At 58.7% G+C, this 16,284-nt stretch overlaps 1 protein-coding gene across 24 annotated transcripts in view; it reads left to right on the forward strand.

The window, feature by feature from the left end:
• Positions 1–16,284, forward strand: part of RBFOX3 (RNA binding fox-1 homolog 3) — a 140,687-nt gene that overhangs the window by 63,403 nt on the left and 61,000 nt on the right. For 20 of the 24 annotated variants that reach the window (XM_030505973.1, XM_030505979.1, XM_030505993.1 and 17 more), the window contains one exon: positions 2,095–2,211. The gene's annotated coding sequence lies outside the window, so the exon portion shown is untranslated. Of the gene's footprint in view, positions 1–2,094; positions 2,212–8,839; positions 9,331–16,284 lie in introns of those variants that run through there. The other 4 variants (XM_030505975.1, XM_030505976.1, XM_030505989.1 and 1 more) reach the window with 2 other exon arrangements.

Consider the following 16,284-nt stretch of genomic DNA (forward strand, 5'->3'; position numbering starts at 1 on the left):
AGTGAGGGGGCAGTGGCTGGGGCTCGGCCCAAAAATGAGCCCTGATCCTGCACCCCTCGTCCTGCACCCGTCATCCTGTACTCCCTGCAGCAGCAGCAGCCACCAGGCTGGCCCTGGGACTGCGGATGCTGCGGGCAGCTGCAGCTTCCCATCTCCTCCCTGGGGTGCTGCTGGCTTTGATAAAACCTCTTAGCTTTCCTGGGGCTGGCTTGTAGATCTAATCGCAGTGTTTTATTGTGTGGTAAAAGCCTGGTGGTTCTTGGGGAGATGCCCTGTGGGGCTCCACAATCCGCTTCCACTCCCCTCCTGGGGCTAGACTGCTTCCCTGCGGGGGGAACATGCCCCCGCCGCGGTGGGGAACGCGTCAGCTCCATCGTCCCCCTGCACACCCGTGGGTTTGCTTTTGAAAATAGAAGGTGCTGAAAAAACATGACTGTGTTCAGCTTGTTTTAGGGATGCCGTTGGGCTTTCCCTGTGTTGGTCGTGTCCTGCCCTCGCTGCGTGTGCACAGGGGGGGTTATTTTGGTCTTGGGTAAACCCCGCGATGCGAGCGTGGAAGCTGCGGCTGAATGAGTTTGTGTTGGAAAAAAGGTGTCTGGGAGGAACCCTGTGGGATCGGGTTGTGACAGACCAATGTTGAAGGGGACACCCCAGCGCTGGGGTGGTGGGGCTGAGGAGCTGGAGTCGTGCTGAGCTGTGCTCAAGCTCTGTGTGCTAATCAGGAGCAGAGCCGAATGAGCAGGACTAATGAGGCAGAAGGGGAGTTCCAGCAAGTTTGGGGAGCTCCTGTGCTGTGAACTGTTCTCTGGGGGCTCTCTGTGGTCTCTCCCCAAAGTGGTGACAGGCGCCTGTCTACGTTTGACGCTGATGGAATGAGCCCAGCAGCCCTGGTCATGTCCTCCCTGGCGGCTGCAGGGCTGCAGGGGCAGTTCTGTGCCATGTTTGAGATCCCTCTACTCGTCTTCTTCCTCATCCCCCCCTGGCCAGCATCCAAGAGCCTGTGGGCTGCCATCAGCTGCTTTCCAGCTCTCCCACCCCTTCTGGCTGCCCCCAGGGCTGCTGTGCTCCTGTTCCACCAGGAATGGGCATCCCTGTCCAGGCACGATGCTGCTTCATTTGTTGGGATGCTGCTGGGATGGATGTTTGGGGAACGCCGGTGGCTGCCTCCGGGCATTGCTGCAAAGCCAGCCTGGGGGATCCCAGCTCCATTTCTGTTTCCCTCTTGGTTTCGGCTCACTGGGAGGCAGGAGGATGATCCATGAGCCACACCACTGCGGGCATTTTCCTTTCCTTTCCTCTTCTCCTGGCTTTTTAATGAGCCAACCTTGGAGGACCTTGAGAAACACTCCTGCAGCTTTGCTGTGACTTATCTTCCGGCCTCTGCCCCCTATTCCACTGAGGGGATAAATCTCGCTCCCGGCGTGCCAAGCCCTTCCTGCCGCGCAGTGCAGGCATTGGGATTCCCGGCAGGCAGGGGCTGCCTGGCGAGGTTGTGCGGTGGATGTCACCGTTGGTGCCATGATGGATGTGTGAATGGATGGATGGATGGGCTGCCCGGGGGGACAAGCTGTTAAATTATCTCCTGTTCAACCTGGGTCGGGGAAAAACAACTCAGAGCTGCTGAGTGTGATGTGGGACTGTGGGATGCCGAGGAGGAGGCTTTGGTGGGGACAGGGAGGGGTATTTTTCCCTCAGGAAGAAGCCTTTGTGTTTCCTTGTATCCATCCCATGTGCTCTGCTGAGGCTCCCTGGGGAGGCAGGGCCAGCCTCAGCATCCTGCATCAGTGCAGAGACTGGGACATGGCCCTGCTGGTGATCCTCCGTGCACCCTTTGCAGCCATTCCCCAGGGCCGGATGCGATTCCCTCTCTGTGGGGACTTTGTGGTGGGCAGGGTCCTGCTGCCGGGCTGCCTCTGTGCATGTCGGGCAGCGGGGCCGTGCTCCAAGCTCCCTCCAGCATGAGATGGTTGTGCTGTTCAACAAGCAGCGTGTGAGCCCCTGGAAGCCATCCCTGGTGCTCAGAGCGTCCTCCTCCGTTAGCAGCAGCGGTGCCCACACAGGGACGGGACTGGAGCCTCTCCCTTTCTCTTTCAGGCTGAGGAGCTGCTGCTGTGAGACCCCAACAGCTCTTCCCGACGGCTCCGGGGGGCGAAGGCGAGTGTGAGCTCCTGCCTGCGACAGCAGCACCAGGTTCCTGCTTGTGGCCTCCAGGTATGTGGCTCCCACTGAGGTAGGGGGGAGCGTGGAGATGGTTTTTGGTGGAGGATGAAGCTGCTGCTTCCCATGGGCTGTGCCTGCGGCAGCAGCCCCCAGTTCAGCCTTGCGCCAGCACTCGGTACAGATCCTGTGCGCACCCGTGGAGGCGCAAGTGCCCAAGGCTCAGGCTCTGTAAGACGACTGATGAAGGGAGCATCGCGGGGAGAAGCCACGGCTGCTGTGCTCCTCATGGGATGGGGGTGGGGGGTTCTGGTCCTGCCCCATGAGCTGGGCTCCCACTGCTCTGTAGGGGTGCCAGCGGGGCCATGCCAGGGTCCTGGTGCTGGGGAGCTGCACTTCCCCACCTTGCAGAGCTGCTCTGCTCTGCGCTGGTCCCAAGAGCATGCTCAGGAATCTTCAAATAGGGAGTGAGATTTTGAGCATCCTTATCCCTCGGCAGGGCAGAGGTCGTCCCAAGAGGGGGATTAGAGAAGCCTCTGCAAAGAGGCTGTGCAGATGGATTTCCCCAGCTGCATTAATCAGTTTGAAGGCAGCAAAGGCAGCTGAGCTCTGCGTATCACCTTGAAGCTTTTTTCCCTTGTCTTTTAGAAAACTTTGGGTGGATGTTATTGCTCATGAAAGCGAGGGGCTGATCATGCTGGGAAGGAGCAGGCGTAGTGTGGGCTGGCACTATTATGCAAGCTTCCCACATGCCACTGTGCCAGTGCACTCCGTTCCAGAACAACAGCACGAGCCCGTGTGCCAGCCCGAGCCCACCCCCGGGTCTGCCGGAGCACCGCGGGCTCGCTCTGCCCACATTGCCCTCGCCATGGGCCCAGCCTGTCCTGCCCAGTGCTGTCCTGTGCTGCCCACGTTGCCTGCACAGAGACCTGAGCCCAGCAGTGGGCAGGGATGGCAGCACGAGGGGGTGCCCGGTCCTGCCTGGCCTCTGTTGGAGGGGGAAGTGTGGGGCTGTGGGACAAGGGTCTGTCCAGGGCTGCCCACAGCTCCATGGTGCACCAGAGCTGGCCCATTACATGTGCCCTGTGCAGAGCAGGAGCCCTGGGTGCCTCTCCTGGGACTTTGCAGCACACTGGTCATGGGGCTGGGTCTGTGCTGCTGTTTGTGAGGGTTTGCAACTGGTTGTTACCCCAGCAGTGATGTGCGTTGTGTCTCTGCACAGGAGGTGGGTGCTCATCCTGTTGGAATTTGCAGCCGTTGCAGCCACGTGCTCTGGGTGCCAGAGCGGAGGTGGGCTTGCTTGTGCTCAGACCAGAGCCTCTTCCCCAGGCAGATTTCCTCCCTGCTGCTTTCTTCTCTGCCCTGAAACCTCCCTTCCTGAGAGCCACCTCCTTCACTGGGGCCGTGCATGAAGGCTTTGGGTTGCCGGACATGAGCTGCAAACACTGGTGCTGGTGCCATGCATGAGGCTCCCTGGGGTGGTGGGAGCAGCCTGGAGGAACGCGTCAATGCAGAGCCCCTGTGGCCACTCTCCCCATCATCCCCAAACCTGCCGGAGCCCCCCCGGGAGGAGAGCGCTCCATAAAGGGAGGCTTGAAGATGAGCAATGGAGAAACATCTGACAGGGGAGCCCTCGAGGCGCTTTTGTTCCAGCGAGTGGGAGTGCGAGATCCGCTCAGACATGAAAGGCTGCGCAGCTCCGTCCCCAAAGTCACAGCCAGGAGAAGGAGGACGGGGGGTGTGCGGCTGCACCAGGAGGTCATCCCGGGAACGGCTGGCACCGGGATCCCCGCTCCCTCCCTCCCCTCCCAGCGAGTAAATTAGGTCACACTTGAAAGTCAGTTTCTTGGCTGTGGATTTAATTTAGCTTTTCCAGGCTAGTTATCATATAATAAATTCCAGGAGATTTATAGAAAACATGCCCGGGGAGGCTCAGCCAGTGTGTAACGAGATTTGTGCCTATTTCCCGCTGTGGAGCAGCTCAGCGGGCACGGGGCTGGCAGCAGAGGCACAGGCAGGGCCAGGAGCCCCATGAGCTCCAAGGGGGCTGCCCCAGGATCGGGACCCCCAGCAGTGGGGGAGGGTCACCCCACAGCTCCCAGAACGCGGGAACATCCTTGGGGCAGCCGTGCTCTGCCCCACCTCCCCGCAGCCGTACATCACCGGGAGCGGTTGGGCTGTTCATCACTTGTCTTCTCGCATCGCTGGTGTGAGTAATGTCAAGTGGGAGCCCGTCCCGGTGGTGCCCGGTGCGGGGAGGACCTTGTGTCTCTTCCCTTGCTCCCGTGGCGCAGGTGGCCATGAGAAGAGCTGAAATCTGCAGCTCTTTGCTCTCCCCGCTGCCGGAGGCGGGTTTCCCACTGCTCTGGGAAAGGCCGGGAAGGGAAAAGCGCCGGGGTTTGCTGTGATTTATGGTACTTGCAGCACACCGGCTGCAGGGCGGCTGCGAGAGAGCCGGCTCGGCTCCGAGGGCACTGCCAGCCCCACTCCCCGCTCGGCTCTCGCTGCTAACGCCGTCCAATTAGTGTCTTATTAGTCACTCTGCGTGTTAAAGCATTAAGAACAATTAAGGGTGAGAAGAGTTTCCAGATGTAGCAGCAAGCGCTGGAGTTGGAAGCTGGCAGCTCCGCTGGCGGCTCCCATATGGAAAGGATCTCATCACCATGGAGCTTGCTGCGGTACCACCAGGACCAGCCTGCAGGGTCCTGGGGCACCGAGGTGCGGGCAGCTGGTGAGGTGACCCTGCTGCAGTGCAGCCTGGGGGGTGATGCCCACCTCTGCCATCAGTGGTCGGAGGCCTCACAGAGGTGGGATAAAGCCACAGGGTTCGGTGTGAATGCGGGAAATAGCTGCTGGGATGCTCCCTGCTGAGGGGATCGGCTGGACACTGCTCCTGCCCCCTCGGCAGAGGCACCCCAAGCACCACTTGAGCGCCTTGGATGTGCTCCGCTCCCCATTATTAAGCTTGCAAATGAGCTCCAGTGAAATACTCATCTGCTGGCTGGGCTGGGTGTGAGTCAGTCCCTCGCTCGGTGCCCAGCCAGTGCTGGCAGCCCTGTGCCATGGCCGTGCTGTGCCTTCCTGGCGAGAAACCGGCGCTGGGAAAGCGCCTGGCTGTGAGCAGCGACCCAAGTGCATCTGGGACACAGTGTGTGTGGGACAACTGCCTCGGTAAAGATAGCGCCCGTGCTGTGACACTTTGAAGAGCAGGAGAAATAGAACAAGAGATGAATGTGACTTCAGAGCCCGAGTGCAAGTGACTTCAGCTCCCCATAAATAGTCCCTGGGTGGTGCTGGAGGGAGAGAGCTGGGAGCAGGCGGCTCCTGGGGGCTGTTGGGGTGCTCCTGTGGCTGGTCCCCCCTGTGCAAGGTAGGTTGTACCCCCACCATTGCATTGGAGGTAATGGTGGCCTCTGCCCGGGCGCTGTTCCTGTGCTGCTTGCTGGGTGCTCTCCTCCTCATTTGCCTTCACCCGGGCAGTGACCCGCAGCCAGCTCTTGGCTGGGGTGAATGTGCTTTATCTTGGCAGCCCTGGCGTGTTTGCCTGCCGGGGGTGGTTGTATTTATAGCCATGGCCTCCCCATGCTCCCCAGCACCAAACCCCTCACCCTGCAGCCGTCTGTTCCTGGAGGCTTTGAGGGTTGTTGTGATGCAGAGGCTGCCCCAGCGGGTGCTGCTTGCCTGGGGCTTCATTGCCAGTGCGAGGGGTGGAGGTGCCTGCGATGGGGATGCTGCGGTCCCACCTTTCCTATGCTGGTGTGGAGCCGGGGCAGCAGAGAGGGACGGTGGGCTCTGGTGTGTTGCAGTAATTTCCTGCCTGCTCTCCCTAGGGCGAGGAGCGGTTCTCGGACAGATGGTGTTTTTGAGTGACCTTGTATCTCTGAGTGATTCCCTCAACTGCTGAGTAATGGTGGGAGCCGCGGGAAGCGGGCAGCGGTGCTGCAACCTGCTCGCGCCGGTGGGAGTTTGTCAGGGAGCCAGGGCTGGGGAGGGATGTGGGGTGAGCCAGGGGATGGAGCCAAAGCCCCACAACCATGTGGAATGGCTGCAAGGAAATTAGATGTGCACTGTGGTCCCCCGCTCCCCTCGGCTATGAGAGAGTACGGTGTGTCTGGTGAGGCTCTTCTGATGCTCCCTCACAGCTCCTGTGTCCCCATTGTCTTTGCCTTGGCAGTGGTTTCGCTCCTCCTGCTCCACTTCCTCCTCTTTGGGAAAAGCCTGAGCTCTCTGCAGGAGTCAAGGAGGCGGCGCCCACAGTCAGGGTGGCTGGGCCAGGCGTGGGGCAGCCCCAGGTACAGGCTGCATGGTGGTACCAGGATGGAGTTGGGTCATGGCCACAGGGCTGAGCCTGGCAGCTGTGCTGGATACTGGTGGGGTATGGAGCCCCAAGGGCAGGGATGGATGGTGTGGGTCTGCATGGCATGGCCAGCCCCCCGTACTGCCCCCAACCTAAAATCATCAGGGACAGTGTCTGAAGGTCTGTGTCCCCTGCACGAGTCCTGCCTCTGCGAGGCAGAAGCCAGAGATGGCTGAGAGCACAGCAGCTGGAAAGGCTCTGCAATAAGAAGTTTGTCTCACAGCTACGGCCTGGGACTGCAAGCCCAAGAGAAAAGACTAAGTGTGGGCAAACCAGCACTTCCAGGGTTGTCTTTGCCACCAGAGTCGCTCCTGGATGAGCCTCAGCATGCTCCTTTGACACCCTTGCAGCTACCTCCCAGCTACGGGAATGCTGCAGCACCAAGAGGTGTCCTAAATTGGGGAAGGAACAAGGAGATCTTGGCACCAGCCCGGAGCATCATTTGCATTCATGCACAGCTCCGTGCTGTGCGGGTGGCGGGGGCCCGGCAGTGCTGCGGGGTGAGGAGCACCGGCTCCGGCTGCCAGCGCATCCCCTGGCGCCGCTGCAGAGGGGGCTGCGGCTGGGGTATCACCATGCTCCGGGTTTCTTGGGTTTGTGCTTCTCTGCTTCAACTTTGCATTCCGGGTTGCTATTCCAGATTTGTGCCTCTGCTTCTGCAAAACGGGAATTGCCATTCAAAAAGGGAATTGCATCTCGCTTTGGCAGCTGGTGCCCCCGTGCCTCCCTTCACCTCCAAGGGAAGATGCTCCAAGCGCTGCCACATCTCAGCCTTGGAGCCTGCAGGCTGCCAGGGATCTGGGTGAGGGGGGTGCCAGGCTGCGTGTCCCATAGGCCCACGGTGACATCTCCAAATCTTTCCCTACAATTCCTATAATGGAAACTGATAAACCCTGGTGGGGCTATTTTGGTTCCTGTGTGTCTGGGGATGGAGAGAGTCTCATATTCTTGTAGCTGGATCACCAGAACCAGCTGAGGCCAGGCAATTCCCAGTGGATTCAAGAGGTCCATGGTAATGGAGCGAGATGCTGGTGGCCTGGCTGGTGCCTTGCCCAGGGTGTGTGGAGCGGGCAGCTCCTGCTCTGCAGCCTCTCCCAGTGTGGTGGGCAGAGGGGAGCAGCAGTGGGGATACAGGGGTCTCATGGGTCCACCTAAGGCCCATGGTTGGGGTGCAGGGCCCAAAGCTGCTCCGAAGTCACCGGAGGGAGTGAGCTGAGGGCAGAGTGCTCTGCTGAGGGTCTGGTGTGTGCGGGTGAGGTGGGAGCAATGCGCAGCAACAGATACACGCGCCCTGCAGCATCTGCAGCGGGTGGTGACTGTCCCCCTGGGTGCCTGTGCTCGGGGGGCTCTGCCCCAGGGATGGGCTCTGCTAGGTCCTTGGCGCTGCTGTGGGAGGCTGGGTGCTGCTGGGTGCTCAGATGTGGTGCATCGCCCGCAGCCACCGGTGCCAGGCTGCCTTGCAGCATCTGAGCAGCTCTGGTTACTTAACATGCAGCAAGTGTTGTACTCGGAGAAATTTAGACGTAATTTTTTTGTGCTCGCATGTAAATGTGGGTAGGTGCTGTCCTGATTGATGGCAATTAGCATTTTCTAACGGTAACAGATGTTCGGATTGCCAGGAGGCTGGTACCTAACGCCCACACCGCCATCTGCTCCGCTGGGCACTGCCTGCGGAGGTGACACCGGCGCCGCGGACCCGCGAGTCCTCGGCGGGGTGTGTGTAACAGCCGTGCCGAGGGGGGCTGCTGGCTTTTCTGGGGGAAAATAATAATAATAAAGACGTTTTCAGGTTTATAAATAGTACGCTCCGTTTATTATGGGATGGAGACTTTCCATCTGATTAGCAGCTTGGATTTCTGCATGGAGTTAGGGAAGGGATCTGGATGGTGCATGGAGTGGGCTGCCTGGCCTGCGGTGTTCCAGGGATGCAGTGGGAAGGGGCTCTGGTGTGGTGGTGGTGGTGGGTGTCCATGGCTGAACCCCCACCTGTGCCTGCTCCCTGCTGCTCTGCAGGGAAGGGGCTGCTCAGCTCTGGGCATCGCCCAGCTCCAGTAATGGAAATGGGGAAACATTGTAGTACCATTTAAAAGCAGTTTAAAGGTGTGATTTAGGAAGAGGCCCAGACCCCTGAGCCTGGTCCCTGTTGTCCAAGTGGTCCCAGCCCCAGCCTCTTTCCTCATCAAGCACCCAGATGGTGCCTGTCCCTCCCTGTGCACAGAAACCTCCTGATTTCCTTCTGCCTCCCTTTATTTGGAGCCTTTTCCACCCATTTATACTTGTGCCAACATTGTCCTTTAGCTTGAGCAGCTCCTCTCCCTCCCCAGTGCCTGCTCCCTGCATATTCATAGAGAAGAAGCCTTGGCTGGGCTTGGACGAGCTCCTCTGTCCTCCTGCCTGCTCCGGAGCAGCTCTGCTGCATCCCAGCTCCTCTCGCAGGCTCCGGCCCCAGCCGAGCATCGCTGCTGCTGCTTCCTCCTGGAAATCTCTCTGCAGGCAGCCCAGAAACACCCTTGCTTTTTCACAGATGCAGGAGCTGGTGACTCATAGTCAGCTTGTAACTGAGTAATGTACCTCGATGTTTCTCTGTGTGTTTTTCCAGGTTAGAGCAGATATTCTCGCGTAGTCCTTATGTGCAGCGTTTTGAACTCGGGGCAGTTCGGTCGCTGTGGTCTCGGGCTCTGCCGGCCCCTCCCCGGGCTGCAGCCTGTCCCCCCGCACAGCCGATGCTCCCGCTGGGGGGGTGCTGCTGGCCGAGCTGCTCACGTCCCCCTTGTCTGAAGGAAGATACCAACTGACCCTGGCATGAGCTGCATGTGGTAAGGCAATGTCACATCTTACTGCTTGTCGCCTATTTCTGCCTTGTTTCTCACTGAGTTTCTGTTCTCTGTGTTAGGGGGGTATCTGGGGGGGTGTTCTCCCTGCCCCTGGCTCCTTCCTTGGCCCCATGCTGCTCTTTTCAGTGCTGTGGCCCATCGCAGCATGACATGGCTGTGGTTGGGCTGAGAGCTGGGCTGGTTCTGGTGGGTTTCCTCGTTCCTCTGATTTGAACTCCTTGGGTGTTTTGGGTTTTTCTCCTGCTTTGGAGCCCGTAGCTTTGGTTTCTGTTCCTGCGCTGTGTAACGCAGCCTGTAGTCGGCAGCGGGTTAATCACATCCCTCCTGAAAGCCGAAGCTAATTGCTCAGTCGGTTTGCAGGCAGCACCTCGGTTACTTTTATCTCTACTCATCCGTGCTGTGGAGCAGCCTCGCTTGTTTTTGTATTATCTTTGTATTTACATAACTAATGAACCTTTCCCTGTTTGCCGCAGCATCTCGTCTGCCCCGTGCTGCCAGCACAGGGGCCCTGTGCTGCGGCTGCATCCCCCCTTCCTCACTCGGGTTATTTGTTCCATTCTGGGTCTGTTCTCTGGGAGCTTTCCCCCTCTTGCTGGGGACTTTATTTGCTCCAGCTATGTTAAATAAAGCTCTGCTGGCCTCACAGCTGAGGGCTGCAGCCTCTCAGGTCCTATTGCGGTTGCTCTCACATGCAGCTCTCACATGCAGATGTATTGTTGTTTGCTGTTGTGTTATTTAGATGGACTCAAGATGTGTCCCTCTGAGCCAGGGTGTTCCCTGTGCTGTGTCTGTGCCAGGCCCTTCATGTGCCAGGAGGTTGGTGCCCGGTGATGCCGGGCTGCCGGAGAGGTGCAGGCCATGCCCGTTACTGTAAGCTCCAAACTGCTGTAAAGGCATGGAAATATTCCTGCTGGAAGTCATGAACCTGTCAGGGGAGAGGTGAAAAGTCAAAATGCTGAAGAACTCAGAAACGTGCTTTGCAAACTGTTACTGTGTCGGTGCTGATTCCTCTCAGTAGTGCCCCAGGGGCAGGCGAGGCCAGTCTGGAGGAATTAGTGATTTCCTTTACTCATCTGGGAAAGCTCGGGGCATCCCACTGGCGCAGGGGCTGGGGCAAGATGCTGGGAGTGAGACTGCGCCAGGGAGGTACCCAAGTCAAAGGAGGAGTTTGTTCTTCCCAAAGGACGGGTCAGTTTGGAAAGGCACTGGGTAGGAACAGAAATCGGAGCTTTTTTCTATTAACTTGTGCCTGGTGACAGGACTGTCCCCGGGGGATCCGACTGCGCCGGCGCGGTGCGGGAGCATCCAGAGGTGATGTGACGCTCTGGGGAGCCGGCAGGGTCGAAGTGCTGGGTGCGGGGCCGGGCAGAGGTGCTGGTCACTGGTGCAGGCAGGGGATGGCTCCTGTGGCTCTTGCCCATTCCCGGCTCACCAACGTGTGATCCCCACCACTTCCTTTGGGATTTGTCCTTCCTGGGAGACCTCCCCCATCCATAGCATGTCCCAGCTATTTCTGGCCCTATCCTACTCCCCTGTTCTGTCTGTTGCAGTTCCATCATTTGGGTGATGTTCCCTGGGGTGCCTGCTCCCAGCTACGGAAAGGAGCTGGGAGGCTCTTGGCAGCCCTCAGTTGTGTCTGTGACCATGCAGGGCTGGACCAGTGGCTCCATCCCTGGTGCTCACCGGGTCCCATTGGCTGAAGCACACTGGTGGTGGATGATGCTCTCACCTTGGTCTGGTGAGGCCAGGAGGGATCTGCCTCCACCACCAGTAGCAGTCCCTGGGAGCTGCAGGTGCTCAGTCTGTGCACAGGGCCATCGCTGGACCCACAGCGGTGCCACCATGTCCCCCAGCCGCCCCACATGGGGCTGGGGCTGTGGAGCACTTTGCCTGGCACCACGTTGTTCCCATGGCACATGATTAGCTCTTCCCTGGGCATCATTAACGTTTCTCTGAGAAGCCCCTGGCGTTCCTCCAGCTGCTGTACGCTGCTCCAGAGGGGAGGGACCCGACTCCTTGAAAGCAGGGCCGGGGAATGGAAGCTTCTGATGCAGCTCATCCAGAGCAGGAACCTGCTCTCCGGTGGGACCAAGCATTCCCTAGGCTGGATTTCCCAGTAGGTGGCCATTACCGGCCCGTACCGCTAGGCTGCCGGCAGCAAGAGGAGTGGTGATTGACTGACAAAAGGTGAATTACATAGAAAGCGCTTTCCTTCCCTCCAGAGAGCTCTCTCGGAGGTTTGATTCTGAGGCGTTTCTGTGTTTTTTCCATTCCTGCCCCCTGTGCCCCAATTTTCCTTTTAAAAACACAAGTCAGTTGTAGTGTGCCCAGAGGGAATACTGAGAGCGTGCCTGGATCTGCACCCAGGGAAAGGTGACCCCCGTTACTGATTGCTTCTGAAATTCCGGCAGAGCTGGGCTCTGGCCCAGCCGTTTCCCCTCGGAGCTGAGCGCTGGCAGGGAGCAGAGCCTGCGAGCAGTCAATAAATCAGGTGATGGATTGACTTGGGGCCAGGCTGGAAAGGTTCATCCGCTGCCATTGCCCGGGGCTGCTCCGGCTGGTGCCGGGAGCGGGCTGGGGGCTGCACCAGGGACCCTGCAGTTCCTGTGGCCGCATCCAGCAGCCCAGCAAACTGGGCAGCTCCGGCATGAGTTCAGAGACGTGGGATTGGATTTGCTTTGTTTGTCTGTGTTCTTGCTATGTGTGTCCAAGTCAGGTTTGGGACTTGGCAGCATCCCTGAACCATGGATGCTCATGGGAAAGGCTCTGGGACAGCAGGACCAGCGGTGAGGCTCAGCCACTGCTCTGCCGCAGCACTGGGAAACCTGAAGGCGCTTCTCTTACCCCTCTAAATGGGATGTTGGCTCTAGCCAGAGCCAGGCAGGGTGTGTGGTGAGGTGAGGGCATGGGAGCCACCGTGATGGGCAGAGGAGCTGGCAGGCAGTGGGCAGAGGGACTGTTGGGCATCGGGCAGCTTTGGGGTGGCAGAAAACCTCACCCTGGTGTGAGCAAGTTCAGACCTCGCTGCAGTGCGAGATGTGGGCTGGGAATGGGGTGAGGGGCTTCTCCCTGCTCCTTTTTTGTGTTGGAGAACAAGTCTGCTTTGCTGTCTTTGTCACTTCCCCTCGCTTGCTTTTCAAATTCATCTGGGGAACTGACAGCGTGTTCCATAGGTGTCACCAGCCCGGCAGCTTGTGCTGCTCTAATAAAATGGCTCCGTAGCAGAGGGTTTGATCTATTTTTAAGCGAGCTCAGCGCTGTCTCCTCCCGCCCTCCCACCAGCTGAACTCAGCCCAAAGGCTCCTGGGAGCGCGGCAGCGGTGTGGGGCGGCTCTGAGTCCAAAGCCTTCGCTCCCGGCAGTAGCCATGGCTGGGGAGACCAGCCCTGGCTCTGGCTCTCTGTGGCCAGGAGATGCTCTGGCACAACAGGAGCAGGGAGCAGGAGACGGCTCCTTTGCTGCTTTGTCAGGGAGAGCAGCTCTCTGTGATTTTGATTCCTACAGCAGTGAATGTGCTGTATAAATTAACACAGGGAAACTTAGCTCTGCTTGGAAGTTCAGTGTTTTCTCCTCGTTTGATGCCCTGTTATTAAAACTCAATTTTCTGCGAATAACGTCCTTTAAATAGAACCCGTCTCCCAGCGATGACTCATCCCGAAGCAGCAGCTCCTCGCGGGAGGAGCAGGCGCGAGGGCAGGTCTGGCACTCCCAGCCTTGGGAATCCCCACATCGGCTCCCCCCGGGGCTTTGCCTCACTCAGGGAACCAGCCCTGGCCTCTCCTGCCTGTCCCGCTGCCTCCGGCGCTCACTGATGCCCAGGGACCCAGTGCAGGGATCGGATCCTCTGGTGCAATCTGGAGTGTCCCTGGATCCTGCTCATTCCTGCCTGCCCAGGAGCGGTGACCTGTGCCGCAGTGCAGCCCATGGTGCCACTTTGCCGCTGCCTTCTCCCTGCGCTGTGCCCCGGTGCTCCTGGTGTTACAGGCAGGAGATGAGATGTGCTCCGGAGTGGGATGGATCAGGACATGGGGCGTGATAAAATCTGGCTTTTTCCTTCCACCACATTCGTGCCTGTTCTGGCTCTTTGCCTGCGCCAGTCCCCAGAGCCCGCTGCTGCCATAGCAGCTCTGTGGGCAGATGTGGCCCTGCCCATGCAGGAGATGCAGATCTGGGCTGTGTGTTCCACAGGCAGATGCAGATGTGCATGGAAAGGGGTGGCTATGGCTGAGCCAAATTGTACCCATTGGTAGCTTATGGGTGCTGGGGGAGCACAGGGATGCCACGGAGAGGCAGGGGCTCTTCTGCAGGAGATGGGGATGTGGTTTGCACGTGGCTGCGGTTTGTTATCAAGTGCCAGACATTTGGCTTGTCCTGCTGGGGAAAAGATCTCTGCTGCCTCAGTTAGATTGATGAGGCTTCTTAGTTTTTCATTTCCCAAAGGGAAGGAGAAGTCCTCTAAATGCCACGGTGAAGAAGTGCAGGGTAGTGGCACAGTGACGCTCCACTCAGCTGGGGTAGCCTGTGAGCCAGCGTATCCAGACATGTCTGCTCGGTGTCTGCAAGCACAGTAATAATGTATGTGCACCTCCTGTCCCCTGTCCAAAGCTGTGCTTCACCAGCACGTCTGCACGCGGTGATTTCCCGCTGGGGAGAAAGAGGAGGACATGAGCAAATCTCCTGGTGTCAGGCTGGGGCAGCTCTGAGCGGTCCAGAGCTCCTGCAAAAATGAGTTTTCTCCCACCTCCTGCCCCTCTTCCTGGGAAGCCTCCCTCTCCAGTTCAAAGGTTCCTGCTGGGATTATTATTCTTCCTGGTCTGGCATCTGTTGAGGTGACAGCAGCCGGAGAGAGCGAAGGCATGGAACAGATTTCTCATAAAAAGTATCTAAGTTGATGGAACCATCATGGTGCCGCATCCTGCGTCCATCATCCTGACACACCGAGGAGAGGTGCTGTACACCGAGCAGGGGAGCAGGGCCAGCCCTGCTGCTGTGGGTCCACCCTGGTGTGCCCTGACCCAACCCCTCTGCCCTCCGTGTCTGCCCCTTCTCCTTGCTGCTGAACTGTGGGTGTTCTGCTCCGGTCCTGCAGGGTCCATGTGAATCCTGCAATGGATCCTGGTCCTGTGACCATCCATCAGGGATTGGTAAAGCAGAATGGGGCAGGCAGTAGCCCAGCATCAGTGATCCTGTGGGAGCAGGATCTGTGCTGAGTCCCATGCCCCAGGGCGGTGCCGCTGACTGGAGTGAGATGGGGCAACCAGGGAAGAGAAACCGGGGCCGAGTGCCGGGTTCCCAGAGCGTTACCTGCTTGTATTAAAAATCAATGATGCACTTGAGCGGTCCCACTTTGTCTGCCTGACAGCAAGGCCTCTGCATCAGCTGGGACACAGGATCCAGCACTGCTCACGGCTCTTGTTATCACCCTTTTCTCTCTGCTGCTCACCCCCCGAAGCCCAGCCAGCCCACCTCCAGCCCCATCAGCACCCAGGCTTACAGCTGGTCTCTGCTTATTGCTTGTCTCACCCTTCTCTAGTTTTATCCCTATGATCTATCATGCCCCGCTCCCGCTGCGCAGCCACTGGGATGCTTCATCAGACAAACCCCTTCCTCGTCATCCCCTGTTCCCATGGAGGAGGGGGGAGAGGGCTCCGGCCATGGCAGCCTATCTCCAGAGCAGGTCTCAGAAGTGTTTTTAATCCCTTTCCCACCCCCACAGCCTCTTCATGCTAGGCTGGAAGTGGTCACCCTGTTAAGTGCTCGCTCCTAGGCTGGGCATCGAGCTGGTGGGGAAGGCACCAGGATGTGAAAGGAAAACCCTTTTTCCTGGAGGCGTTGAGCTATTCCTTACTGTGACCTAGATGTCGGTTTAATGCTCCAGCAAGTCCCAAGACTCGCATATGAAGTCGCCCAGGGGAAGATGGTATTTCAGGAACACAGAAGCTTCTCAGCAGTGGTAAAGTGCATGAGCTTTCCCTGGCAGCGCCTTGCAGAGCCTCCGTATGCTGCTGACCATCGTGCCAGCCATGGAGCAGTGCCCCCTCTCCTGGGGGTGTTGGCAGTGCTCCGGCACCGGTGCTTGGTGCCCGGTGTTTGGCCTTCCTGCCCGGAGCAGGATATTCCCGGGTTCACCACGTGGATCCGGAGCAGAGGCTGTGGGCAGGATGTGAGCAGGGATGTGGTGTCGGGGGGATGCACACTTGCTGTGCTGGGTAAAGCCATATTTGCACACTTGCCTGTCGCTGTGGCTGTCTGATCTCTTACGTGGGGCCCCGGCAGCCAGTGCTGAACACAAGGAGCACCATGCACCTTCACCTCTGCTCTTCTCCTCTCTGTGTCGAACTAACTGGTGTAACAAAGCGCACTTTGACCCCCTGACTCCTCCAGCCTAAGCCCTGCTCAACCTGGGCTCTGAAGTGTCTTAGCAAGTGCTCAAGTCCTGAGGAGGTCTCATAAGTTGGGGAGCAGTGGAGAGACAGACTCTGTCCCCTGAGTCCTGGTTTTGGAGCTCTCTAAGGGGTCACAGAGCAGCTGTGAAAAATGGGGCCATTTCATCCTGGTTTTCTTACTTATCTTTATTGTGCTGTGGTGGCTGCAGGTGGGAAGAGGAGAGCAGGGGCTCCATGCAGTGCAGCCCGCTTGCAATCACGCTGCTGGTGGCGATTGTCCCCAGCACATCTTTGGCTAGGGACAGGCTTGGGAGCCCCCAGCATCACCCACTGCACTGTTACCTGCCCCTTCAGAGGGGCTTGGGACCATGGGAGAGCCCCTGGCAGGGAACGCTGGCAGCTGCCTGTGATGGGGCTTCCCTCATTGCCTGTAAGAGGCTTCTCCTTCATCAGGCACATCTGCGGGTGGTTGAAGCAACGAGGGCTCTGCCCTATAAAAGCCCCCAAGGAGGGGTGGGGGGAGCTCTGCTCTACTTGGCAAGTGCAGCAGC

This window comes from Strigops habroptila, chromosome 14 (assembly GCF_004027225.2).
Source record: "Strigops habroptila isolate Jane chromosome 14, bStrHab1.2.pri, whole genome shotgun sequence".
Classification (NCBI taxonomy): domain Eukaryota; kingdom Metazoa; phylum Chordata; class Aves; order Psittaciformes; family Psittacidae; genus Strigops; species Strigops habroptila.